The 12,191-nt window shown below is 38.8% G+C and overlaps 1 long non-coding RNA gene across 1 annotated transcript in view; it reads left to right on the plus strand.

Annotated features, from left to right (window-relative positions):
- The window catches only part of LOC131901631 (uncharacterized), a 113,914-nt gene extending 102,337 nt beyond the window's left edge, over positions 1 to 11,577 (plus strand). The window contains exon 3 of the long non-coding RNA XR_009376812.1: positions 11,204 to 11,577. This is a non-coding gene — a long non-coding RNA (uncharacterized LOC131901631). The remainder of the gene's footprint in view (positions 1 to 11,203) is intronic.
- Positions 11,578 to 12,191: the final 614 nt, after the last annotated feature.

Consider the following 12,191-nt stretch of genomic DNA (forward strand, 5'->3'; position numbering starts at 1 on the left):
AACTGAGGAACACAATACTCATCCCAAATTGGAGCCCAAAGAGAAACTGTGGTTCAGTGCAAGACAGAAACTGATCATATACTCACAACGACTCCTCTTTTTTCGAGTTCCTCAAAAACGCCTTTCCTGGAAATGGAAAAGGTCAGTGTTAACTGACAGCCTCAGTCCTCTGCTCTGGATGGGGTGATGATGTTCACAACGGGCCCCTTGTTTTCTGTGTTCTCTTTGCTGTGGTATTGTTTGAGCATGTATTCCAGATAGCCTGTCAGCAGAATGGATTTTCTCCTCAGCGCTGTCATAGTTGCTTTCTGAAAGAGCTGAGAATAACAATCAGATTAGCAGTGGCTTCTGGGTCAAAGAGAAGCGAAAGTTAAATGTAAATCACACAGAAAAAAGGAAATTCCAATTTTTGAACTATTAAAAAAACACATTTTTAGAACATCTTCTCTCCATGGAAACATGCTATCTTTTAATGCTTTATCATTAGGTAAAGCTTCCATGACAGAAAATATATGCAAAATGCCATTTAAACAATGTTTGCAAGAGGAGAATATTTTTGCTTCAGACCATTCAACTGTTGTCTGTAGTTTGGTCCACAGACCACTCAAAACAAGACAAATATATTTGTAAATGAGGTTCCTGGTATTGTCCACAGTGTCTTGGTGATCACTACATTTTCCCAAGTCAGTACTGTTTTGTTGTTGTTCGTTTGTTTTCTGAGACAGGGTTTTTCTGTCTAGCTCTGGCTGTGCTGGAACTTGCTCTGTAGACCAGGCTGTCCTTGAACTCAGAGATCCAGCTGCCCCTGCCTCCTGAGTGCTCGGATTAAAGGTGTGATTCACCACCACCCAGCTTATATTGTTAAAAGTTAAATTATGAAGCTGATTTTCTCAGGGAAGCTAATAATGTGGCATAAATACTTATTGTTGCTGAGGAGTTTAGTCACCACCACCTTCCACTGCTCCTTTCCTTGCAAAACTCTAGTACTTGTGTAAAATACTGTCATTTGCTGTCTGATGGGCCTATCACAATGAGTGACAAGGGTTTACAGTGATTGGTGTAGTAATGTTATGGGCCATAACAGACATGCTTTTCTGTCTTGTTTAAAAATGTATCCTTCATGTAAGAACTGGGGGAAATGTTAACAGCATGATGTATATGGCATGCCACTTAATGTCCTTTGCTATAACATGAGCCAAAATATCTATCAAGAACAAATATGGGTGGTGTCATTTAGTGGTATCTGGGTTTTATCAAGACATAAACAGCATGTGTGAGAAGGCATTCTAATCAGACTTGAAACAGTAAGCAAAGATTTCTCTGGATCTAGTGTATGAAGTATGGATTTGCTAGGATTGTGAGTCAGCGAAGATCCAGCCGCAGGCAGAGACTGATGGTTACTCTAGATCTTCTGTCTGTGCCTAAGGCCGGGAAACTGCTGAAGGGAAATATGTTTGAGATGAGTGAATGCACCTGTTCCAGGCAGAGGCAGCTGCACACCGAAGCAGCTGCGGGCAGAGGCAGGTGTAGGAAGGTGCTGGTGTCTTTGTAGAGATCAGGTGTCAACATCACTAGCTTCAGGACATTAGGTCCAAGCTGCTGGAAGTTTCATTACCTTGTGCAAAACAAGATGTTGGCGGGCTGGAGCTTCTGAGAAGCCAGTCAGGATTTAGGTCAGCATACTCCTTGAAGGGTAGGAGCAGATTGGCAAGGCATGGCTCGTAAGTGTTTGAAACAAGACTATGAGATACATTAGCTCAAGTTTCTCTTTGGATATTATAATATTCTAAAAATATTTTGTTTAGTAAACTATTATATAAAATTTTCTGGTTCAGTTACTGGCCCCCAAATATGCACATAGGGTAATGTGTAAAATACAGTTGCTCCTTTCCATCTGCTTCCGGAACTCTTACAAGTATCCAAACCCTTGACAACCAAATTCCATAAATATAATAGCATTGGACCTTCATGTGATCATCACACATCCTCTCACACACTATAATACTTAAGGATCCTGCTAACACAGCACAACTGCTGTGGAGCTACTTGTAAACACTGTATCATCTGGATATAATGACAAGGAAAACACAGGTCTGTGTGAGGAGAATGTTTTCCCCTGAATATGACTCCATGAATGAAGACCCCATGCATAGGGAGAGCAAGTTGTCCACTTTTAATAATTCATTTATATCAACAGGTAAAACAATCTCTTGGAGACTATTAGCTAGCATTTCTTGTGTTCTTAAAAAAGATGAGGCATTTGCTTTTACTGATTTCTTTTATAACTAAAACATCTTTGTGTTCAATGTCAACCCATTTTATCTTTTATATTACAAAATGGTTTACTCTTCCACAGAAAAATAAATATAAAATTATTTTCCCGCTTTACAGCCACAGCAAGAGTGGCTGTGGTCTTTCTAGTCACAGTTCCTGTTACCTGTGACCTGACAATAAGCAATGTGAACAAGGAAGAGTTTATGCCTGCTAACAGTTCTAGTCACACTGTGTCCACCTTCAGGAACAGGGCAGACTGGAAGTTGGGACACACTATAAAATTCCAAGGCCTGCCCTTATGTTCAGCTTCCTCCAGCAGAACTCCACCTCCTTTTAAGATGGTTTCTTGAGCTGGGGACCAGACACTCAAATACCCGAATCTGTGGGGACCACATTCAAACCACAACATAGCCTGAGCCTTCCTATAGTGTCCTCACAGAGCTGAGAAGTAGGTTCTGAAGTCCTGCATTGAAGAGAGCTGCGGATGGGCTCAGTGCTGGAATGCTTGCCTAAAGTCCAAGGGGCTTCATCCTCAGCATGGAAAAACAAAACAAAACAAAAACAAAAACCAAAGAACCCAAAGATGAGTTGATGGGAGTTAGGGAAATATAACATGGGCCTGCTTTCCTTGTTGCTTTTTTTTTTTTTTTTACTTCATTCGTCCAAGAATCAAAAAAGAAATTTTTTTAAAGAGGAAGTTGAAAAATACAATTTTACCTGGCGGTGGTGGTGAACGCCTTTAATCCCAGCACTTGGGAGGCACAAGCAGGAAGATTTCTGCAAGTTCAAGGCCAGCCTGGTCTACAGAGTTAGTTCTAGGACAGCCAAAGCTATACAAAGAAACCCTGTCTCAAAACAAACAAACAAACAACAAAAAAGAAAGAAAAATACAATTTTAAAATCTTATAGCTTTTAAAAGAATTCTTGGCAGGTTTCTCTATTTGCTTTATTTTGTTGTTACTGTGTAAAATGAACATAAGACTAGGAAGGTTAGATCTTCAAGCTAGGGTGAGGTTTGATCTTCAAGGTAGAAGGTTAGACCCTCAAGGAAGAAGGCTAGACTCTCAAGGTAGAAGGTTAGATCCTTCAAGGAGTAAAACCATGTAGAATGCTGAGTATTCCATTGTTCGGATTTTTTTCTCTTAAATTCTTTTTTATTTTCCTTTTATTTCTCTTTTTTCCTGCATTCCCTTCCCTTTCTTTCTCCTTTCTTTCTCTCATTTCTTCCTTCTTTATTCATTTTTTTTGAGACAGGGTCTTCCTATGCAGCCCTGGTGGGCCTGGAGCTCACAGATATTCATTCACCTGTCTCTGCCTCTGCCTCCTGAGTGCTGGGACATAAGGAGTGAGCCACGAAGCCTACCTGGCTTCTATTAAATTTTCAAACTTGGATCCTGAAGCCTTGTGAAGAAGCACCTCGCATTTGTCCTTGCTGCTGTCTTGGGCTTCATCACCCTGCAGTCAACCTGAATACTTAGCTTGTGTTTTTGAATAGTTATTGTAGCTTATACCATAACAATAAATTTATATATTGAGCAGATGTAGAAATTGTACACTTACTGATATATAAAAATATGAACATTAAGTATAAAATACATAAAAATTGCAACTCAGTGGTCAGAAGACTGTAGAAACTTCTGAAATTCTCTGCTCCAAACATCTTCATTACAAAAATGGAGCAATATACTCAGGAGCAGCTGTGCTTGTTCGAGGTCATCCATAGTGTCTGGTGTGGAATGGAGTGTGGGCTTCTTCCCAGTCTCCTTCTCTTCCTGCTCAGCCACAGTGTATTTTAAGTGGTGGTGTGAATGACTACTACCCAGCAGTGGACAGGAAGTGGCAGTTCGAAACTGATGACAGGAGATACTTTAACAATATCAGCTGAGCAAATGTAGTTGCACACAAAGTCATAAGTGATGTATTTTTTAAAGATGTATGTAAGCATTGGGTGGGGGCGTGCGTGCTGTGGTGCACATGTGGAGGTCGGAGAACAACATTGCCACTTCCGTTCTCTCCTTCCACCTTTATCTACACAGGTCCCCTGGTTTGTGCAGCAAGCGCCTTACATGCTGAGACATCTCTCTGTCCCTGTCCAGTTGATCTTTAAGTGTAGAATCCTCCAGTTGTTTTTCAAGTATATAGAACAGTTTTGAAAGGAAGGTAGACAAGACAAACTGGTTAAAGCATTTGTTCTTTCATTTAAATATCGGTCATATTTTAGTAAGGTGCATGCCCTCCCACTCTCGCTCTCTTCCCATCTCTTTTGTCCTTTTCTGTCCCAGCTTGCCTTCCCTATCTCTGCTCTTCTCTCACTGATCAGCCTTTCTCATGTTGAACCCCCCCCCCTTCTTACGTTGTTTCCTTCCCCATGACACTTCACCTTTCTTGTCTCCACAGCATGGCTGGCTCTCCCCCAGAACCAAACAAACAAAACTTATAAACAAGTAAAACCAAAACCAAGGAGTTTAATTTGCCTATGCTTACTGATGTGGCTCAGAAATACAGGGGGATTAGTATATCAGAGAATGGGAATGGGAATTGTGTGTTATTTTGTGATTTTAAACCTTTGCCATTTAAAATGTGGAGGAGAAATTTCAAAACCACTTCAGCCCAAACAAAGCTTGAGTAGTATATTCAACAATAATAATCAAAGAAGAGGCTGTAAGTTTGGGAGGGGCATGGGGTGAATTGGAGGAGGGGCTAGAGGGAGAGAAAGGAAGAAAGTGGCAAAATTATATTGTAATTAAAATTTCTAAAAATTAAAACTAAAAAGGGGGAAGGATCATTTGGCCAGAACACAGCCTAGGTAGTGAATGGCAGCAACTGGAGTCCAGAAGGACTGTGTGTCCTGCTGCAGGCGGCTGCTAAGGTTCTTTGGTAGGTTTAAGTCCAGGTTTTAAAGGGGAAGATCAGTCAGTCCTCGAGTCTGAGAATGGAAAGTTGGTGCAGGTGGCTCTAATCCAGCACAGTAGACCAGTGGTAGGATAAAGGACAGTCTGCCACCCTTGTGTGCAGATAGTTTGCTAAAGTGAGTGGGGCTGGGTGTGGCCCCAGGGGCTAGAATCACCCCACTCCAAAGGTGGAGAGAGCTGAGTTGGAGGTTATCTTGTCTTAAAAAAAAAAAAAAAAAAAAAGACAATTTTGGAATATACGGATCAGAAATCAGAAGCTATGAGCTAAATACTAGGACTCTCTAGCTCCCTAGGTATGTCTTGGTTGCTTCCATACTTAGCCCTTCAGTTAAAACCTTGCAAACTGAGATGACACTTGCTGTTTTCAAATTGCTAAACACGTTTTCTCCTCATGGATACTAGTTATTAAATACTATTAGACAACTACTAAATATCATTACACAAAGTACTAAACAGGCTTGTCCTCCAAAAGACTTTAAAAAGTGTTACACTGGCCGAAAAACAATCTTGTCATTTGGTCTATTTTCTGTCAAAACAAAACAGTTCCAAAAAGTGAAAACAGCACATGCTCCATCTAGTGGTCAAACTGAGTAGGTGCTTCCTAAACTAGGATGAAATGAGAAAGACAATTATCACTATCTAGTGGTGAAGATGTACAAAAACAGGAATTTGATACTGCCACCCAGTGGCCATAATGAGAAACTACTATATTTTTGGTTTAGAAGAGATATCATTTCTTTAAAACCCCTCTCGAGGGGGAAGAACGGGGGAATCCGTGGCTGATGTGTGGAACTGAATTGTATTGCAAAATAAAAATAAAAATTTAAAAAAAAACCCTTTCAAGCTCAACTCCTGCACAACAGATTTCCTAAAATATCATGAATTAGATGGTTTTAAAAGGCATTAAAAAACAAATACAAATCTTTATTTGGCTAGGAGGTATCTGTTTAAGCATTTGTTTAAAGAGGTATGGTTTTTAATACATTTCAGTCAAATGTATTCATTTGATATATGTATCAATATTATGTATATAACTTTGGAAATGTATTATTTTGTGAGTAGGGGTGTTTTGTCTGTATGCATGTGTATGCATGTGCCACATGTGTGTATGACGCCCACAGAGGTTAGAAGAGGGCTTGGATTCCCTGGGACTGGAGTTACAGACAGTTGTGAGTTGTCATGTGAGTGTCTGAAATCAAACCCAAGTCCTGTGGAAATACAGCCAGTATTCTTAACCCATGAGCCTCTTCTCTAGCTCCAAATTATATAATTTTAATTACTCGATGAGTAATAGTTATGTATAATATATTTACTTGAATGAATTTAGAATATCACTAACAGTTTGGGTTTCTAGATATGTTCATTTTTCTGTATCTACTTTTTGTATACATACATATCTATAAACCTAAATGATTTTATAAATATTAATATTGTGTAAAATCAATGTAGACAAATGTATGAATTCATTTAAAAGAAAATACTGAGTGATTATACTAGAAATTATGCATGGATACAATGCCGTAGACATCTCAATAAGAAAAATAACTACCCGGTTTAGTGAGGCCACCTTACCCTATGTATGGTTTCCCTAATTCTTCAGTTACCTTATGAAGTTAGCCTCCTGTTACTTTTTTATAGGGCACTTTAGTGATTCCTCAGCTTGTTGAACTAGAAGTACCAAGATATCTAGATGTCACAACAATGCCTGCCAATTCCTCAGTAAATACCAGCTACTTGAGTGAATTAAATTAGAATTCAATGTTCCACGCTCATTTGGTTTGTGGAAAGGTGAACATTGACTCTGTCAAGTCCACACACATCTCAGGAGAACAGCAAAAGACGTGTCTCCCCATGTCGGGCACAATTAACAAATAAAACAAATTTAAGGTCATAGTAATAATCACTGTCCCAGTAGGAAATGCTGCCTTTTCTCCATCGTTTGTTGGAAAATGGCAGGAACTTTTTGATTAGCAGAAACTCTTTAGGACCCATGACAACCAGGTGAGGTACGCAGGAAGGATGTGGGAAGGCAGAAGCCCAGGTTTCTTACCTCTAAACTAGCGTGCAAGGGACAGACCAACAAAATGGGAGGGTTGGAAATTCGGAATCCATTGGCCCCAGGGATTAACTGCAGTTCTGAAAAATTAGTATAACATCATTATTTACAACATACTTTAAAGAAGGGCTTACAACTATAAAGAAGTCAATATTGAAAGAGTAAGACTTAAAACCATATTCCCCCCTCCATGGTATTCCTGAACTATGTAAAAGAAACTCAATGGAGGGAAAAATCTGATGTATTTTCACTCCACGGCCATTCCTATGACTTGGGCTCAGCCCCGTCAGCTAGCACCCTCACAGGAAGATAAAAATCATCCAAACCCTACCCTCTCTCTTCCTGGTTCCAAGACAGTGTTTCCTTTTTACTCTATGCTTTAAAAATATTATGATTGTCATGTCATGAGAGAGAACATCAAGATGTGAAGGCATGTGATCCTGAGTCACCTGAAGGCAGAGAGATGAATGAAATGACTCACGAAGGTGGTTTTAGCTCTAGGAGTTTTATTAGGTCACATGGATTTCTTAGGAAAAGGAGAGGAGATTTAAAAAAAAAAAATCTGTCTATGTGTGGTGAGCTAGAAAATAAAGTTGTACCCCCTAACTCAATTAAGTACATTGAACTGATGCAAGTTAAACCTAATTACATTGGTGTGGCCAGAAATTCATTTAAAACTAAGAAAAAAATGTTAAATTTCTTTGGAAGTTTATCAAGCCTTGGGCTAGCTGAAATAAAACCAGCAGGCAAAGTCCAATCCATTACATGGTTTTAAATCATTTTAAGTAAAGGCTTATTGGACAACCATGTTGGTGACTTCTATGAGCCTCTATGGCTGCATTAGCACTACATTACCAAGCTGAGCAGAACAGCTTCCGTCTCACAGCAAGAGAGCCAGTTCTGTTCTTGACCTAATCAAATCTCCTCTCGACGGGTAAGAAACCTCACCTCAGTTGAAGTGACTGGCATGAAGCTAACAGGTTAGCAGTGTGGCTTCTGATTTAACTAGGCTTGTCTTTCAGGTCTCTGTGACCTGGGTACTGCCAATTTAAAGACATATAAAGAGTTCCAAAGATCTGGACACATACAAAAACCCCTGAATTTATGCTTAATTGGAAAATGGATGCCTCCAGTGTTGTAGAAGACTAGAGCACAGTCCTGGGAAAAAGGAAGAGGGCAGATGTGACCCTTGTGCGTGGCAGCTTACTACCCATTGACATAGCTGCTTATAGGGATTCTTACTCTTTGGTATGTGGCAAATGTCACAGCAAGGGAATATTTGGAACAAGAATAAATTGGAACACTTGTTAAATGCCATTGGCTTTGTAATTTTGAGTTTAACTTACTCTTAAAGCAAACACTGAAGTCCACATTGTTCACATTAAATATGTGGAACAGAACAAACAATGACTGGCATTATCACAAAACTATTAAGCAGCGAATTGGGATTGACATTCATGTTTCTCTGGCTCTGGCCTCAATCACCAAATGGCCCCATCTTCCCTGCCTGTGTTTTGGCCATTCCTACTCGGGAATCTGACCAAGCCACATGAGCCACAGGCTAGATTTCACTTCCTTTAATCTCTCTTCAAAGGGATAAAATACAAAATCATGCTAAATCTATAAACACTTAGCCTTACATACTGAAATGTCATTTCTTATTTTGGAAGCCACAGTGACATTTTCAAAGTGCATTCTCCATGGGGCATGTCTATTACATGGAATACAAAGTCAGTTGAAAATTAGAATAAAGTCAAAACAAAATTGCATATGATAAAGTTGAATATACTTACTGTTATCCATCTTAAATCTTGTACTGAGTTCATGGCCAAACCATCCCACTAACCTAAAATATAAGATAACAATAGGCATTTGGTCTACAACACTACTGCAGTTGATTTAGGGATTTTGTGGCCAGTATATTAAAATAAATTGTGGTGCAAGTTAGCAAATACTTAAATATATAAATGTTATACAATAGAATAAGACACTATCAAAAATGAGGAGAATTTAATTTTCTCACATTATTTATTTCATTTTAGTAGAGTAAAATACAGTTATATAATATTTTGTTATACAATGATTTTTTTAATCTCTTAAATGATTTAGAAGAGCATTCATGGGGGTTTTGTTTTTAAATGACAAACCAAAGTTTAAATGCTACAGTTACCTACTAGACTATGATATTTTACAGTAGAATCCTAGAAAGTTGGCCTAGCAAAACTTGATAGAGTGCTGAGGGTGTTTGAATAATTTCCTAAAGAAATGTCTTCCTTCAGTTTGAACTTAGTTTACACTGAATGTATTTGAATGAGCCAGATAGAAAATATAGATCATATAGGAAAAAATCATGTATGCCTCTGTTAGCTGGAAAACAGGATGAAACAATTTAGAGTAAACAAACAAACAAACAAACAAACTTTGAGAAAAGCACAATGCTGCCAATCATGAGTTTTCTGTGAACAATGTTTTCCATGATATCCTGTCAACTTGACTAGATGCAATGATCAGGAGATGAGCAAGGACAGCCTTTGGTATACCACAGGGGTTCATCAGACATAGAAACTGATCATGAAGGCTCTACTCTAATCAGTGGTCTAGTCTACTTAAATCATTTTAAGTAAAGGCTTATTGGTGGCCTCAAACTTTGAATACTTGGCAGAACTGTGGAAGGTGGAGCCTCATTGGAGGAAGAGGGCACTGTGGGCACTGTGTGTAGCTTTGGCCCTTTCCAGTTACTCTTCTCCTTGCCTCCTGGGTTCCAGGAGGTGAGACACCTTTCTCTACTACGACCTTCCTCTATGAGACTCTGCCTCACCGTGGGCCCAAGGGCAATGGAGTCCCCTGACCATGAACTAGAACCTGCCACTGAGATGCAGACTAATTCAGTTGAATTCTTCCTCCCAGGTGTTTATCACATAAGCTGACTGGCACAGCATTGTCATTGCAATGCTGTTGGAATGAAGACTATGACACTCACTTTTGGAACTTGGAGAAATGTTTATCAATTTATACATAATAAATGCATGAAAATAAAACAGACTTTGAAATGTAGAAATACTTAAAGGAGTTTACTGTCTAATTTTGTAAATAATATCCAACAAGCTTTAAAAAATATAGAATACACATTAAATGAGTAAGCAAAGTACTGGCAAAAGAAACATCTTCAGACAAAAGGAACTGGATAGAATACATAAAAGCCAGCCTTACATCGTGTGCTACATGATTATTGTGATTTAAAACACCCCAGAGTAAAGAAAATACATTTGTATATTTTCATTATTTTTATTTTTATTTATGTTTTATTTTTGTCTATGCATGTGTGCATACTTGTCTGTGTGTACACCATGCATGTGGGTATCCATGGTGGTCAGAAGACGACACTGAATCTCCTGGAACTGGAGTTACAGACAGTGGTGAGCAGTTCCATGTAGTTGTTGGGACCTGAACCCAGGTCTACAGGAACAACAGCAAGTGCTCTTAATCCTTGAGCCACCTCTAACCCTATTTTCAGTATTTTAAAATTATTTTTTAAGTATAAATGAAAGAAGAAAATATAAAGTAAAACATACTAGACTCATAAACACTTAAAATCCTGTATTAGAAAGGTAGACCAAATTAAAGAGAAAATGACAGATAGGGAAATGCTCTTGCTATTTTTGAGTGATTTCATAAAGAGCATTGTTTTTTATTTTTTATTTCTCAGAGAGAGAGAATAACAAAATATTCCAAGAGCTATGTTTTCCTAAACAAAACACAAATTTGACCAAAGAGGATATACAAATGTGCCCCCATTCATCAAAATAAATAACAAATCTCAATCTCACAAATAAAGAGAAAATTTCAAATAACGGAAGAATTAAACCATGTTTAAGGCACTCAATTGACAACATGCTATAAAACTTGGGATGCCTATTTTTGCCAAGCATTCAAAGAGAGACAATCTTTCCTCTTTGTTTAGTGATATGGATTACAAGCATTCATGCCTTTCTGAAAGAGGACTTGACAAAATGCATGGAAGATAGCAGTAGCAACATGAAGAATCTACATGAAACTCAAGAAAAGTAGCAACACCATGCACAGATGGAAATCACAAGCTGCAGAAGCTGCGGAACTGGCTACCAAAACGGTAATGGAAAATAGACAGCAATTGAATCAATAAATGTGAAAAAGCATAGTGAATGATATTCAGTGTGATGTGAAAATACCAAGGGAAAATGTAGGGAATGTAGCAGTGTCTAGAAGCAACAAATAGTGCCCCTGAGGAAATTGACCAGCCTCACAGCCCAGAGGAGATCCTGGGACTTCTGTAGCTATTTGCAAGTTGTGCAAAGAGCTCCTAGCTTGTAGCTCCCTAGATTGGGGTGGCCATCTTGGTGACAGTACTGTTTTAAGTTACCCCTGCTTCTGTAAGAAACCTTTTACCTATACTCCTATTATTAACTCCAATGAAAACTCACTGTTTTACAAAGTTGACTTTGGTTCAAATGTTACTCTGATTTATTGTGTGTTCTCTTTCTGGGGTGAATAGATGTGCATGCCCATGCAAGTGTGTGTGTGTGTGTGTGTGTGTGTGTGTGTGTGTGTGTGTGTGTGTGTGTGTGTGTGTGATGACTTCTTAGGAAAAGTTTCACACAAAACATATATCTTAGAAATGTGACAGATGAAAATGAGCTTGTAGAATTGAATTTGAAAAGAAAACAGGACATGTGAAAGAAGTAATGAATGGTTCGGAAGGAATGTGAGGAGAGCAGGGGAAAAGAGAAAAGAACAGAAGTGAGCAGCAGGACAAAGATGCAAAGGAAGAAAGATCTAATGCATCTTACTTATAGAAAAAGTGGTCATTATTGGCCCCAAAGAAGGAAATTGACAGGGTTCTCTGTGTACCTCTGGCTGTCCTGGAGCTTGCTCTGTAGACCAGGCTGGTCTTGAACTCACAGAAATCCACA

Source organism: Peromyscus eremicus, unplaced genomic scaffold, assembly GCF_949786415.1.
Source record: "Peromyscus eremicus unplaced genomic scaffold, PerEre_H2_v1 PerEre#2#unplaced_165, whole genome shotgun sequence".
NCBI classification, from domain to species: domain Eukaryota; kingdom Metazoa; phylum Chordata; class Mammalia; order Rodentia; family Cricetidae; genus Peromyscus; species Peromyscus eremicus.